The following is a 13348-nucleotide window of genomic DNA, read 5'->3' on the forward strand; positions in this document are numbered from 1 at the left end:
GATAAACCTCCCTAACACCTATTAAATTGAGCTGCAGCTTATATGTATGTTTTAAATGTAAGTGTGTTTTCTTTTGAATAAAAGGTGATGTTTGAATACCTGTGATTTTTCTAGCATTTTCTTCCTTGCACATTAGCCTTCACATTTTACCCTCCTGAGATATGCACCCCACTTCCTCATTCTTTCCCTCTTTTTTCATTCTCTTCAGGATTTCTATTCTCTATCATTTTGGGATCAATGAACAACAAAAGCACTGCAAGACACCCAAACGAAATAAGATTCTCACAGTATTAGTGGCAAATACTCTGATCTAAACTTCACCTTCAAATGGTGTCAGTTTGGAACCCCAAAGGTAGAAGGCTGCAGCTCAGGAAGCAGTCTCCCAGATAACCTTTCTATCTTCTGATCCAATGTGATGTTTACTTTATGTAGTTTAAAAAAACTATTGATTCTAGTTTCCATCACTAAAATGATCCTGATCAAACCACTGAAAGCAGGAAAGGGCATCAAACTTACACCACTCTCTCCCTCAGCTACACGCATACACCCCAGTTCCCTCTAACCCCAACTCCACATTCAATGAACATTCAGAAGAGATCTCCAATATGTAACTCAGTATTATGGTGTTCTTTCTGGCTCCCTAGTAACAGCAATTTCCCTCTGTGAAACTATTTAGTTTTTGTTTTAAACTCTCCTTGACCACTAATAAAATAAGTCACTAATAGTGGGGGACGGGCAGCAGGCATTTGGCCTAGCTGCTAAGATGCTAGTTAGTGTTTATTTCTGCCTCCTACTAGAGCAGACCCTGGGAGGCGACAGTGATGGCTTAAGTGATTACGTTCCTGTTAACAAGGTGGGAGACCTGGATTGAGTTCCTGGCTCCCAATTTGAGCCACAGTATGGGACCACTGTAGGCATTTGGGAAGTGAACCAGTAGATGGAAGCACTCTGTCTATCTTTAAAATAAATACTTTTTAAAGTCACTAATGGTACAACTAGCAACAGCAGTCTTTCTTGTATTTATTTTTATCTCAAAAAAGTACGAATTAAATGCATCTTTCACACATACTTTTATCTTTAGGCAGCGTACCTTCTATTTTTTAATTTTTTTTTTTTTTTTGATAGGCAGAGTGGACAGTGAGAGAGAGAGACAGAGAGAAAGATCTTCCTTTGCCGTTGGTTCACCCTCCAATGGCCGCCGCGGCCGGCGCGCTGCGGCCGGCGCACCACGCTGATCCGATGGCAGGAGCCAGGTGCTTTTCCTGGTCTCCCATGGGGTGCAGGGCCCAAGCACCTGGGCCATCCTCCACTGCACTCCCTGGCCACAGCAGAGGGCTGGCCTGGAAGAGGGGCAACCGGGACAGAATCCGGCGCCCCGACCGGGACTAGAACCCGGTGTGCCGGCGCCGCTAGGCGGAGGATTAGCCTATTGAGCCGCGGCGCCGGCCATACCTTCTATTTTTTAAGGAATTTATTTGAAAGGCAGAGTTACAGAGAGAGACAAAGACACAGAGATCTTCCACCCCAGGGGGCTTACATTCTGACAGACAGGAGAACACATGTCCATAAACAGCTACTGGAGAAGGTACAACAGAGACATAAACCAAGGGTTATGGGGGCTCAGATGAGCTAAAACTTATAGATGAGGAAACATGGTTTCAGGAAAGACTTCAGGAAAACCAGCCTTATTTCTTCCGTTTTTGCAGTATTTGTGGGCGGTCTGCATCAGTTGTCTATCACCAAGGCACCTGGTGAATGACATGAGGGCTCATGCTCTCTTTTGCTGCTCCCCAGTTGCCAGCTGGGCCTGTAGTCTCTTCTTAGAAATTTAACACTGGAGCTTCATGACATATGCCAGATAGCCCTAGAAACAGATTCCTCTAGCCAGTACTCTCAAAATCTTCTATCTCCTGACCTCAAATTATTTTGCAATGAGAATAATGCATCTTGCCTTTAAAAGTTTCAAGACTAGAAGACCATTGGTGGGATGAATAACTGTCCCATCTATGCCCTCAACTATCCTGGGTGAGTCTGTCCAGTGAGCCAGAGTGGAAAGAGAAAATGCTAACACAACCTTGCAACAAGTCTCCTGAGTTTTTTTCTCTCCGTATTCCTAAAAGGTTCCCAGTAGTACTACCTAGACAATGCAAAGGTAGAGAATTAGCATCAAAAATTATTGAAAATGAAGAATACGTAAATGTGGTTTAAAGGTAGATGGTGTGATGAGCTTTCAAGCGGTGGAATAGGGAGGGAGCTTACTGCACTAGTCTAGGGGAAGACAGTTTAAAAAAAGTGGAGCGAGTGCTATGTCCAGGAAGAGTTAGGGTGAAAACAGCAGAGGAAACTCCACACAAATCAGAGGCATACTGTGGGCCTACGTGGAGGGTGTGGATGCATACAACTCAGGAATCCAGCAGCCGAGAGCCTCAGCATCAACTTTGTGAGAGTGAGGTGAGATCAGACTGCAGCAGCCCTAGCCACTGGCAGTAAAGCTGTGGGAAGAGCCTGGCATGAGTCTGGCTTGGAGCCCAGTGGGGAACAGTGTACCTGCCAATCTAACGGGAAAAGAGGAGAGGCACGTTTCTCTCTCCCCGACCACCTGGCACTGGCATCCCGTAACTAGCCCAGAGAAGGTGGGTGCCATTTTGGACATCTGTAACAGCTGCATCAGCTCATGTCCATGCATCTAGCAACCAGCTGAGATGCCTTGAGTACAGCTGGGAGAATTGAAAGGGGTCTGGGTGCTCGTGAATGTGGGAGTCTTGTGTGCTAGGAGCACTATGGCTGAGTGGGAAGGCGCAGGGTGTGGCTGGGTCTTTGGACAGTCACTGTGGGAGGCTCCACATGCTCAGGGCATGTGAGAGCCATTGCAATGGTGGAAAGCCTTAAGAACAGAGTTGGTGAGGCAGAGGAAAGAATATCCTAGTTAGAAGAAAAATCTCTGGAAATTTTACAGTCAGACAACCCCCCCCCCAAAAAAAAAAGGAGAAGAAGAAGAAGAAATTAGAAAACTAAAAAACAGTGTCAGAGATCTATGGGATACTATCAATCAAATGACCCGACGTATGGGTCTTAGAGGAGTTCCTGAAGGGATGGAAAAAGAGAATGGATTAGAAAGTCTTTTTAGTGAAATTAATTACAGAAAATGTCCCTAATTTGGAGAAAGAAAGAAAGAGACGTCCAAGTACTGGAAACACATAGAACTAATAGACATGACCAGAAAAGATCCTTACCATGACACATTATAGACAAACTCTCCACAGCAAAACATAAAGAAAAGATTATAAAATGTGCACAAGAGCAAAGTCAGATTACTTTCAGGGGATCTCCAATTAGACTCACAGCTGACTTACCAGAAACCCTACAGGCTAGGAGAAATATATTCCAAGTCTTTTTTTTTTTTTCATTGTTTTAGATAGCATTAGTTTATTATAAAAGAGACATGGAAATTATTTACATGATGAAAAGATTTCAGAACTTCAATGGAATGGGAAGCTTCATGTGATGCTGTTTCAGAGATTTCAATCTACATATTTTCCAAGAATGTCACCATCTCTAAATAGAAAATAATCCTTGTCGTCTAGAACTACTTTAGTGCCTCCATATTCTGGAAGAAGAACTTTATCTCCAACTTTCACACTAACTGGTTGAATCTCTCCACCCTTTCCTTTAGAGCCTGATCCAACAGCTACTACCGTTGCTTGCAATACTTTTCCTTGAGATTTTTCAGGGAGCATAATGCCTCCTTTGGTTACTGTTTCCGCGGCGCTCCTCTCCACCAAGATGCGGTCAAAGAGCGGAAGAAACTTCCTAAATGCCTGTCCTGCCATGGTCCCAGCGCCGCAGCTTTTGCTCCGCTCTCGTGCCGCTCCAAGGAGAGACCCGCAGCCTGACCCTCAGGACACGTGAAAAGGCTAGGCACCGTGCACGCGCGCTCGGCCCGCGCCCGCCCCCCTCCAAGTCTTAAGAGAAAAAAAAATGACAACTCAGAATACTGTACCCTGCAAAGCTCTCATTTATGAATGAAGATGAAATAAAGACCTTCTATAACAAACAGAAATTGAAAGAATTTGTCACCATTCAACCAGCCTTACAAAAGATGCTTAAGGATGTATTACACACAGAACCATGGTCATCACTACAAAATAAGGTGAAGGCAGAAAAATCTCCCTGTAAAAGTACAAAGGAAATCCAAAGTAAACAATAGCAATATTTATGGATAAACAGCAGGGCCAAGTTGTTCGTTCGTGTCCACGTACCCAGCAACCAGCCGAGATGAGACGCCTGAGACTGGCTGGGAGAACTGACAAGGGACTGGGTGCTCCTGACTGTGGGAGGCTTGTATGCCAGGTTTGTGTGAAAACACTGTGGCTGTGTGGGAGGGTGCAGGGTGTGGCTGGAACTTTGGGAGTCACTGTGGGTGGCTCTACATGCTCAAGGCTCCCTGATTCCCTGGTGAGGGTCACTGCTGCGGGATCTGGGGATCTGTGCTCACTCCAAGGACTGCACTGATCCTTTCTGTGGTTCTTGTGGCAGCATGGACGAATACTATACACACTGGGGCTAGTGCTCAGGCATTGGTCTCCTTTGAGGAGAGGAGGTGAGCGTGAAAATAGGCAAACAGAGCAGAACAAACCTCTCCTCTGATGAAAAAAAAAGAGATTTACCATGCCCAACTTGGGTGTCACCTTGAACACTCTCCTCACTCTGTAGCACAGAACAGAGCTCCCTGACTACACCCAGCATACGCCTCTGGGTATTCACTGAAATAGCAGACACTCAACTAACCCACAGAGGCATAGTCCAAAGAAAAAAGCCATCACAGGGAAAAACAACAACAACAAGCATCACCGCAAATGCCTAATAATAAACACAGCAATTCAAGAAACAAGAATAAGGAAGACAACATGACACTCAGAAAAGAACACAACACTTCAATACTAGAACGTGAAGATGAAGACATTGACAAAATGCCAGAAACAGAATTCAAAAAATTGATCATGGGATTACTTAGAAGTAATCAGAAGGAAATTCATGAACTAAAGAAATCCATACATGACATGAATGAAAAATTTCCCCAAAATATTGAAATTTTAAAGATAAATCAAAAGAAAATATTGGAAATGAAGAATTCAACAGAACAAAAAAATATGGTGGAAAGCCTTAAGAACAGACTCAGTGACACAGAAGAAAGAATATCCAAGTTAGAAGAAAAATCTCTGGAAATTTTACAGTCAGACCAAAAAAAAAAAAAAAAAAGAAGAAGAAGAAGAAATTAGAAAACTAAAACACATTGTTGGAGAGATTTATGGGATTCTCTCAAACAACACAACATACGGGTCTTAAGAGTTCCTGAATGTGTTGAAAGAGGGAATGGAATACAAGGCTTTTTTAGTGAAATAATTACAGAAAACTTCCCTAATTGGAAGAAAGAAAGGGATGCCCAAGTACAGGAAGTACATAGAACTCCTAATAACATGACCAGAAAAGATCTTCACCACAACACATTGCAGTCAAACACTTCACAGCAAAACATAAAGAAAAGATTCTAAAATGTGTGCAAGAGAAATGTCAGATTACTTTCAGAGGAATTCCAGTTAGACTCACAACTGATTTCTCATCAAAAACTCTACAGGCTGGGAGAGAATGGTGAGATACATTCCAAGTTTTTGGTTTTTTTTTTAATTTTTTGACAGGCAGGGTTTTAAGAGAAAAAAATTGGGGCCAGGCCTGTGGTACAGTGGGTTAAAGCCCTAGCCTGCAGCATCAGTATCACAGTATCCCATATGGGTGCCAGTTCAAGTCCTGACTGTTCTACTTCTGATCCAGCTCTCTGCTATGGCCTTTGAAAGCAGTAAAGGATGGCCCAAGTATTTGGGCCCCTGCCCCAGTGTGGGAGACCTGGAAGAACCTCCTGGCTCTTGACTTCAGATCAGCGCAGTTCTGGCCACTGCAGCCATCTGGGGAGTGAAGCAGTATATGGAAGATTCTCTCTCTCTCTCTCTCAACTCTGTTTTTCAAATAAATAAAACAAATCTTAAAAGAAAAAAGGGAGAAAAAAACTGTCAACCCAGAATACTGTATCCTGCAAAGCTCTCATTTCTGAATGAAGGTAAAATAAAGACCTTCCAAAACAAATAGAAATTGAAAGAATTTTTCAGGGCTGGCACTGTGGCATTATGGGTAAAGCCACTGCCTACAGTGCCAGAATTTCATATGGGTGCCAGTTTGAGTCCCAGCTGCTCCACTTCCAATCCAGCTCTCTGCTATGGCCTTGGAAAGCAGTGGAAGATGGCCCAAGTCCTTGGGCCCCTGCACCCACGTGGAAGACCCAGAAGAAGCTCCTGGCTCCTGACTTTGGATTGACACAGCTCCAGCCATTGCGGCCAAATGGGGAATGAACCAGCAAATGGAAGACACTCCCACCCCCACTCTCTGCCTCTCTTCTCTCTCTGTGTAATACTGACTTTCAAGTAAATAAATAAATCTTTAAAAAAAAAAAAAGAATTTGTCACCACTCATTCAACCTTACAAAAGACGCTTAAGGATGTGCTACACACAGAAACCCAAATACATGGTCATCACTATGAAATAAGGTGAGGTAGAAAATCTCCCAGTAAAAGTACAAAGGGAATCCAAAGTAAACAATAGGAATATTTATGGAAAAGCGGCAGGAACAAGTCATTATTTATCAGTAGTCACCTTGATTGTAAATGGCTTCAACTCTCCAGTTAAAAGACACAGACTGGTTGACTACATTAAAAAACAAAACCCTTAATTCTCTCAGCACACTACGAGAAACAGTGACTTGATCACCCCTTGTCCCGACTGTTGATATACAATTTAATACTTTATCCCTTTTAGTATTTTTTTGTTCTACTTAATACTATTGGTTGAACTCTGTAATTAACACACAATTATTCTTAGGTGTTTAAATTTAACTGAAAAGTGATCTCTGTTAAATATAAGAGTGGGAATAAGAGAGGGAAGAGATGTACAATTGGGAAATGCTCAAGCTGACTTGCCCCAAATGGTGGAGATAGAAATGTGCCAGGGAATTCCAATACAACCCCATCAAGGTGGCATATACCAATGCCATCTCACTAGTCCAAGTGATCAATTTCAGTTCACAATTGATCATACTGATAGGTCTAAGAGTCAAAGGGATCACATAAACAAGAATAGTGTCTGCTAATACTAACTGATAGAATAAAAAAGGGAGAGAACGATCCAACATGGGAAGCGGGATACACAGCAGACTCATAGAATGGCAGATGCCCTAAACAGCACTCTGGCCTCAGAATCAGCCCTTAAGGCATTCCGATCTGGCTGAAGAGCCCATGAGAGTATTTTAGGCATGGAAAGCCAAGACACTCTGGGGCAAAAAAAAAAAAAAAAAAAAAGAAGGACCTAAATGAAAGATCTCTGCGAGTGAGATCCCAGTAGAAAGAACGGGCCATCAAAGAAGGAGGTACCTTTCTCTGAGGGGAGGAGATAACTTCCACTTTCACTATGATCTTGTCTAAATAAGATAGAAATCAGCAAACTCAAAAGGCTTCCATAGCCTTGGCAACTCATGACAAGAGCCTAGGGAGATTACTGATGCCATAAACAAGAGTGTCAATTTGTTAAGTCAACAACAGGAGTCACTGTGCAGTTACTCCTCATGTAGGATCTCTGTCCTTAATGTGTTGTCCAATGTGAAGTAATGCTATAACTAGTACTGAAACAGTATTTTACACTTTATGTTCCGTGTGGGTGCAAACTGATGAAATCTTTACTTAATATATACTAAATTGATCTTCTGTATATAAAGATAATTGAAAATGAATCTTGATGTGAATGGAATGGGAGAGGGAACAGGAGATGGGAGGGTTGCAGGTGGGAGGGAAGTTATGGGAGGGAAAAAGCCATTGTAATCCATAATCTGTATTTTGGAAATTTATATTTACTAAATAAAAGTTAAAAAAATCTATTTGCTGCCTATAAGAAACACATCTCACCAACAAAGATACATGCAGTCTGAAAGTGAAAGGATGGAAAAAGAGGTCCCATACTAATAGAAACCAAAAGAGCTGGTGTAGCCATTCTAACATCATGCCATTCTAATATCAGGCAAAATAGACTTGTTTGTTTGTTTGTTTGTTTTTTGACAGGCGGAGTGGACAGTGAGAGAGAGAGACAGAGAAAGGTCTTCCTTTGCCATTGGTTCACCCTCCAATGGCCGCCACGGCCAGTGCACCGCACTGATCCGATGGCAGGAGCCAGGTACTTATCCTGGTCTCCCATGGGGTGCAGGGCCCAAGGACTTGGGCCATCCTCCACTGCACTCCCTGGCCACAGCAGAGAGCTGGCCTGGAAGAGGAGCAACCGGGACAAAATCTGGCGCCCCAACCAGGACTAGAACTTGGTGTGCCGGCGCCGCAAGGCAGAGGATTAGCCTAGTGAGCCGCGTTGCTGGCCAGACAAAAAGACTTTTACATAAAAACTGTTAAAAGACATAAAGAAGGGCAGTATGTAAAGATTAAGGGATCAATTCAACAGGAAGAGGTGACTATTGTAAAAATATATGTACCTAATTACAGGGCACCTGGATATTTAAAAGAAATGTTAATGGATCTAAACAGAGACATAGACTTCAATTCAACAGTAATGGGGGGCTTTAGTACTCTACTTTCAGCAACGAACAGATCAACCAGACAGAAAATCAGCAAGGAAGCAACAGTTAATCGACAAATAAGCCAAATGGACCTAACAGTTATCTACAGAACTTTTCATCCTTCAGAAGCAGAATAAACATTCTTCTCACTAGTGCATCGAACTTTTTCTAAGATAGATCACATGCTAGGTCAGAAAATGGAAAAAAATCAAAATCATACCATGCATCTTCTCTGACCACAACAAAATGAAGTTGGAAATCAACAACTCAAGAATCTCGAAAACATGGTAAATATATATATATATGTATATATATTTTTTTTTGATAGGCAGAGTTAGAGAGAGAGAGAGAGAGAGACAAAGAGAGAAAGGTCAACTCCCCCCAAATGGCCGCTATGGCCGCGCACTGCACTGATCCGAAGCCAGGAGCCTGGTGCTTCCTCCTGGTCTCCCATGCGGGTACAGGGTCCAAGCACTTGGGCTATCCTCCACTGCCCGGTGCCGGCGCCACAGGCAGAGGATTAGCCTGTTGAGCCACGGCACCGGCCACCATTGCTATTCATTATAGTCTTGAAAGTTTTAGCCAGAGCTGTTAGGGAAGAAAAAGAAATCAAAGGGTTACAAATTAGGAAGGAAGAAGTCAAACTATCCATATCTGCAGACGACATGATTCTATATATAGGGGATCCGAATGACTCCATTAACAGACTACTGAAACTCATAAAAGAGTTTGGTAAAGTGGCAGCGTATAAAATCAACACACAAAAATCAATAGCCTTTGTACACACAATGCCACAGATGAGAAAGAACTTCTAAGATGAATCCAATTCACAATAGCTACAAAAAAAATCAAATACTTTGGAATAAATTTAATCAAAGATATCAAAGATCTCTCTGATGACAAGTATAAAACATTAAAGAAAGAAATAGAAGCTACAAAAAAATGGAAAAATCTTCCATGTTCATGGATTGGAAGAATCAATATCATCAAAATGCCCATACTACCAAAAGCAATTTACAGATTCCATGCAATACCAATCAAAATACCATGGAATTCTTAGATCTAGAAAAAAAGTCACTGAAATTCATATGGAAACACAAAAGACCCTGAATAGCTAAAGAAATCTTATATAACGAAAACAAAGCCAGAGGCATCACAATACCAGATTTCAAGACATTCTACAGGGCTATTATAATCAAAACAGCCTGATACTAGTACAAAAACAGATGGATAGATTAATGGAACAGAACAGAAATGCCAGAAATCAACCCACACATCTATAACCAACTTATCTTTGATAAAGAGCTAAAATCAATCCCTGGAGCAAGCAGAGTCTCTTCAATAAACGGTGCTGGAAAAACTGGATCTCCACATGCAGAAATATGAAGCAAGACCTCTACCTTACACCTTACACAAAAATCCACTCAAAATGGATTAAAGACCTAAATCTATTACGTGATACCATCAAATTATTAGAGAACATTAGGTAAACCATGCAAGACACTAGCATAGGCCAAGAGTTCTTGGAAAAGACCTCAGAGACACAGACAATCAAAGCCAAAATTTGTAAATGGGATTACATCGAATTGAGAAGCAACTGATAAAAGATTAATAACTGGCCAGCGCCATGGCTCAACAGGCTAATCCTCCGCCTGCGGCGCCAGCACCCCGGGTTCTAGTCCTGGTCAGGGTGCCGGATTCTGTCCTGGTTGCCCCTCTTCCAGGCCAGCTCTCTGCTGTGGCCTGGGAGTGCAGTGGAGGATGGCCCAAGTGCTTGGGCCCTGCACCCCATGGGAGACCAGGATAAGCACCTGGCTCCCACCTTCGGATCAGCGTGGTGCGCCGGCTGCAGCATGCCATCTGTGGCGGCCATTGGAGGGTGAACCAACGGCAAAGGAAGACCTTTCTCTCTGTCTCTCTCTCTCACTGTCCACTCTGCCTGTCAAAAAAAAAATTTTTTTTTAAAGTTAATAACCAGATTATATAGAGATCAAGAAACTTAACAACAAAATAAACAACTCAGTTAAGAAATGGACAAAGCATTTAAACAGGCATCTTTTTTAAAAAAAAAGTTTTATTTATTTATTTGAAAGGCAGAGTAACAGAGGCAGAGGCAGAGAGAGAGAGCGAGGGAGAGAGGTCTTCCATCCACTAGTTCACTCTCCAGATGGCTGCAATGGCCACAACTGTGCTGATCTGAAGCCAGGAGCTGCGAGCTTCTTCTAGATCTTCCACTGAGGTACAGGGGCCCAAGGATTTGGACCATCTTCTACTGCTTTCCCAGGCCATAGTAGAGAGATGGATCAGAAGTAGAGTAACCAGGACTTGAACTGGTACCCATATGGGATGCCTGTACTGCAGGTGGCAGCTTTACCTTCTATGCCATAGTACCAGCCTCTAAACAGACATTTTTCAAAGGAGGAAATCCAAGTGGCCAACAGTCACATGAAAAATGCTCAGGATCACTAGCCATCAGGGAAATGTGAATCAAAACCACAGTGAGGTTTCACCTCACCCAAGTTAGAATGGCTTTCATACAGAAATCTATAAACAACAAATGCTGGTGACAAAGTGGGGAAAAAGGTACCCTGATCCACTATTGGTGGGTATGTAAACTGGTACAGCCACTGCGGAAGACAGTATGAAGATAGCTCAGAAATCTGAATATAGCTGTACCATATGACCTAGCCATCCCACTCTTGGAAATAAACCCAAGGGAAATGAAAGAGTTATCTGTACCCCCATGTTTTCTGCAGTTGAAGTCACAACAGCTAAGATATGGAATCAACCCAAATGCCCATAAACTGAAGACCGGATAAAGAAATTATGGGAAATATACACCTTGGAATAATGCACAGCAGTTTAAAAAAAATGAAATCCCATCATTTACAACATGGATGAAACTGGAAAACATCATAAGCCAATCCCAAAAGGACAAATACCATATGTGCTCCCTGATCTGTGATAACTAATAAAGCACCTAAAAGGTGAAGTGAAATTAACACTGCAAGATGCAATGACTTTGAATAGTCCTGGTTTCAACTGTTGAGGAAAAGCTTTTTTTTTTTCATACAATTTAACTCTTTACTTAGTATAGAGTTAATCATACATGTATAAAGTTAATTGAAAATAGTTAATAGTAAAAAGTAAGAATGGGAATAGGAGAAAGAGGAGGAAAAGGGGTGGGAAGGTGGGTACAGTGGGAAGAAATCACTATATTCCTCAAGTTATATTTATGAAATGCATTAAGTTTGTATTCCTTAAGTAAAAGGTTTGTGGGGAAAAATGGATGGTGCATATTATTCTTCAGTAGAATATATGATATGAAAAAAGCATAAATAGCTTGATGTAAAACGAAGCCTCCACTCAAAACAATTGCTGAGGAAAAACAGTGTAGTTCATCAACCTAATCAAAAGTCAATCTCTGTTTGAAGAATAATAAATCAAGAAAAATATATTAAACTCTACTAAGCTTTCAAGTAATTTTACAATCATGTTGAGGCTTTAAAGGTTTATGATATACCAGAGAGGGAATCATGGTCTTGGTTTTGAAGTTTTTTTTTTATTACAGTATAGTTGACAAATAAAAATTGTATATATTTAACAGCACAAGTTTGGTCTAGAGATTAAGATACCTGCATTCCATATCAAGAGTGCCTAGATTCAGTTCTGTTTGAGATCCCAGTTCCTGCATCCTGCTAATACAGACCCCAGCTGCAAAAGTGACAATTGCTGAGCTCACGGTCAGCTACATGGGAGACTTTGGATCGAGTCCCAGCCTACTTCCAACATTTCTGGACATTCAGAGAGTGAACCAGCAGATGGTTTCTGTTTCTCTGTGTGTCTCCCTGCTTCTCAAATAACTAAATTAAAATTTAAATTGTTTTCATTTACACCGTACAATGTATTGTGATATATATTTATATATATATATATAGTGAAATGGTTAAATCAAATTAATTAACATGTCTACTATGTCACTAACTTATTTTTATTTTAAGAAGTTTTAATATTTCTTTTTATCTATTTGAAAGGCAAAATGACAGAAAGAGAAAGGGAGAGAGACAGAGATCTTTCAACCACTGGGTTAGCTCTTTGCTAATGTACCTGAAAAAGCAATGAAAGATGGCCCAAAGTGTTTGGGCCCCTGTACCCATGTGGGAAACCAAGATGAAGTTCCTCACTCCTGGCTTCAGCCCAGCACAGCCGTGGCCATTGTGGCTATCTGGAGAGTGAACCAGCGGATGGAAGATATCTCTCTCTTCCTTTCTCTGTAACTATGACTTTCAAATAAATAAACAAATCTTTTTTTAAAGTTACTAAAGGCAGAGTTACTATCAAAGGAAAAAACAATTTTACATAACAGACCTGTAAATTATCATCAGGCAAAACAGACGAGGAAACAAACTAGGTAAGGTTGGTGAGAGGAAGTCTTTCAAGACTGACATGTTCAGTAATTCCTAAAATCCTAATATGTGATGTCTGTCACCCATACAATAAATACTCATGCAATAAACCAAAGACAAAGATGAGTATTTCCAGTGGACCAAGAAAGGCAAAGCAGGTCTCATTTCCCAAACTGTTTCCAAATCAAACTCATTCTTGAGATTGAGATAGTGTTTCCCTAGGGAGAAGTAAAAAGCTGTCTCGTGTTGGGGACAGGACATACCTGTCTTCCTTCAATCACTA

At 41.5% G+C, this 13348-nt stretch overlaps 1 protein-coding gene and 1 pseudogene across 23 annotated transcripts in view; both read right to left on the reverse strand.

The window, feature by feature from the left end:
- Positions 1-13348, reverse strand: part of KLHL3 (kelch like family member 3) — a 317329-nt gene that overhangs the window by 197283 nt on the left and 106698 nt on the right. The window lies entirely within an intron of this gene.
- On the reverse strand, positions 3350-3845 carry LOC100343795 (10 kDa heat shock protein, mitochondrial pseudogene; annotated as a pseudogene).

This window comes from Oryctolagus cuniculus, chromosome 6 (assembly GCF_964237555.1).
Source record: "Oryctolagus cuniculus chromosome 6, mOryCun1.1, whole genome shotgun sequence".
In the NCBI taxonomy this organism is placed as follows: domain Eukaryota; kingdom Metazoa; phylum Chordata; class Mammalia; order Lagomorpha; family Leporidae; genus Oryctolagus; species Oryctolagus cuniculus.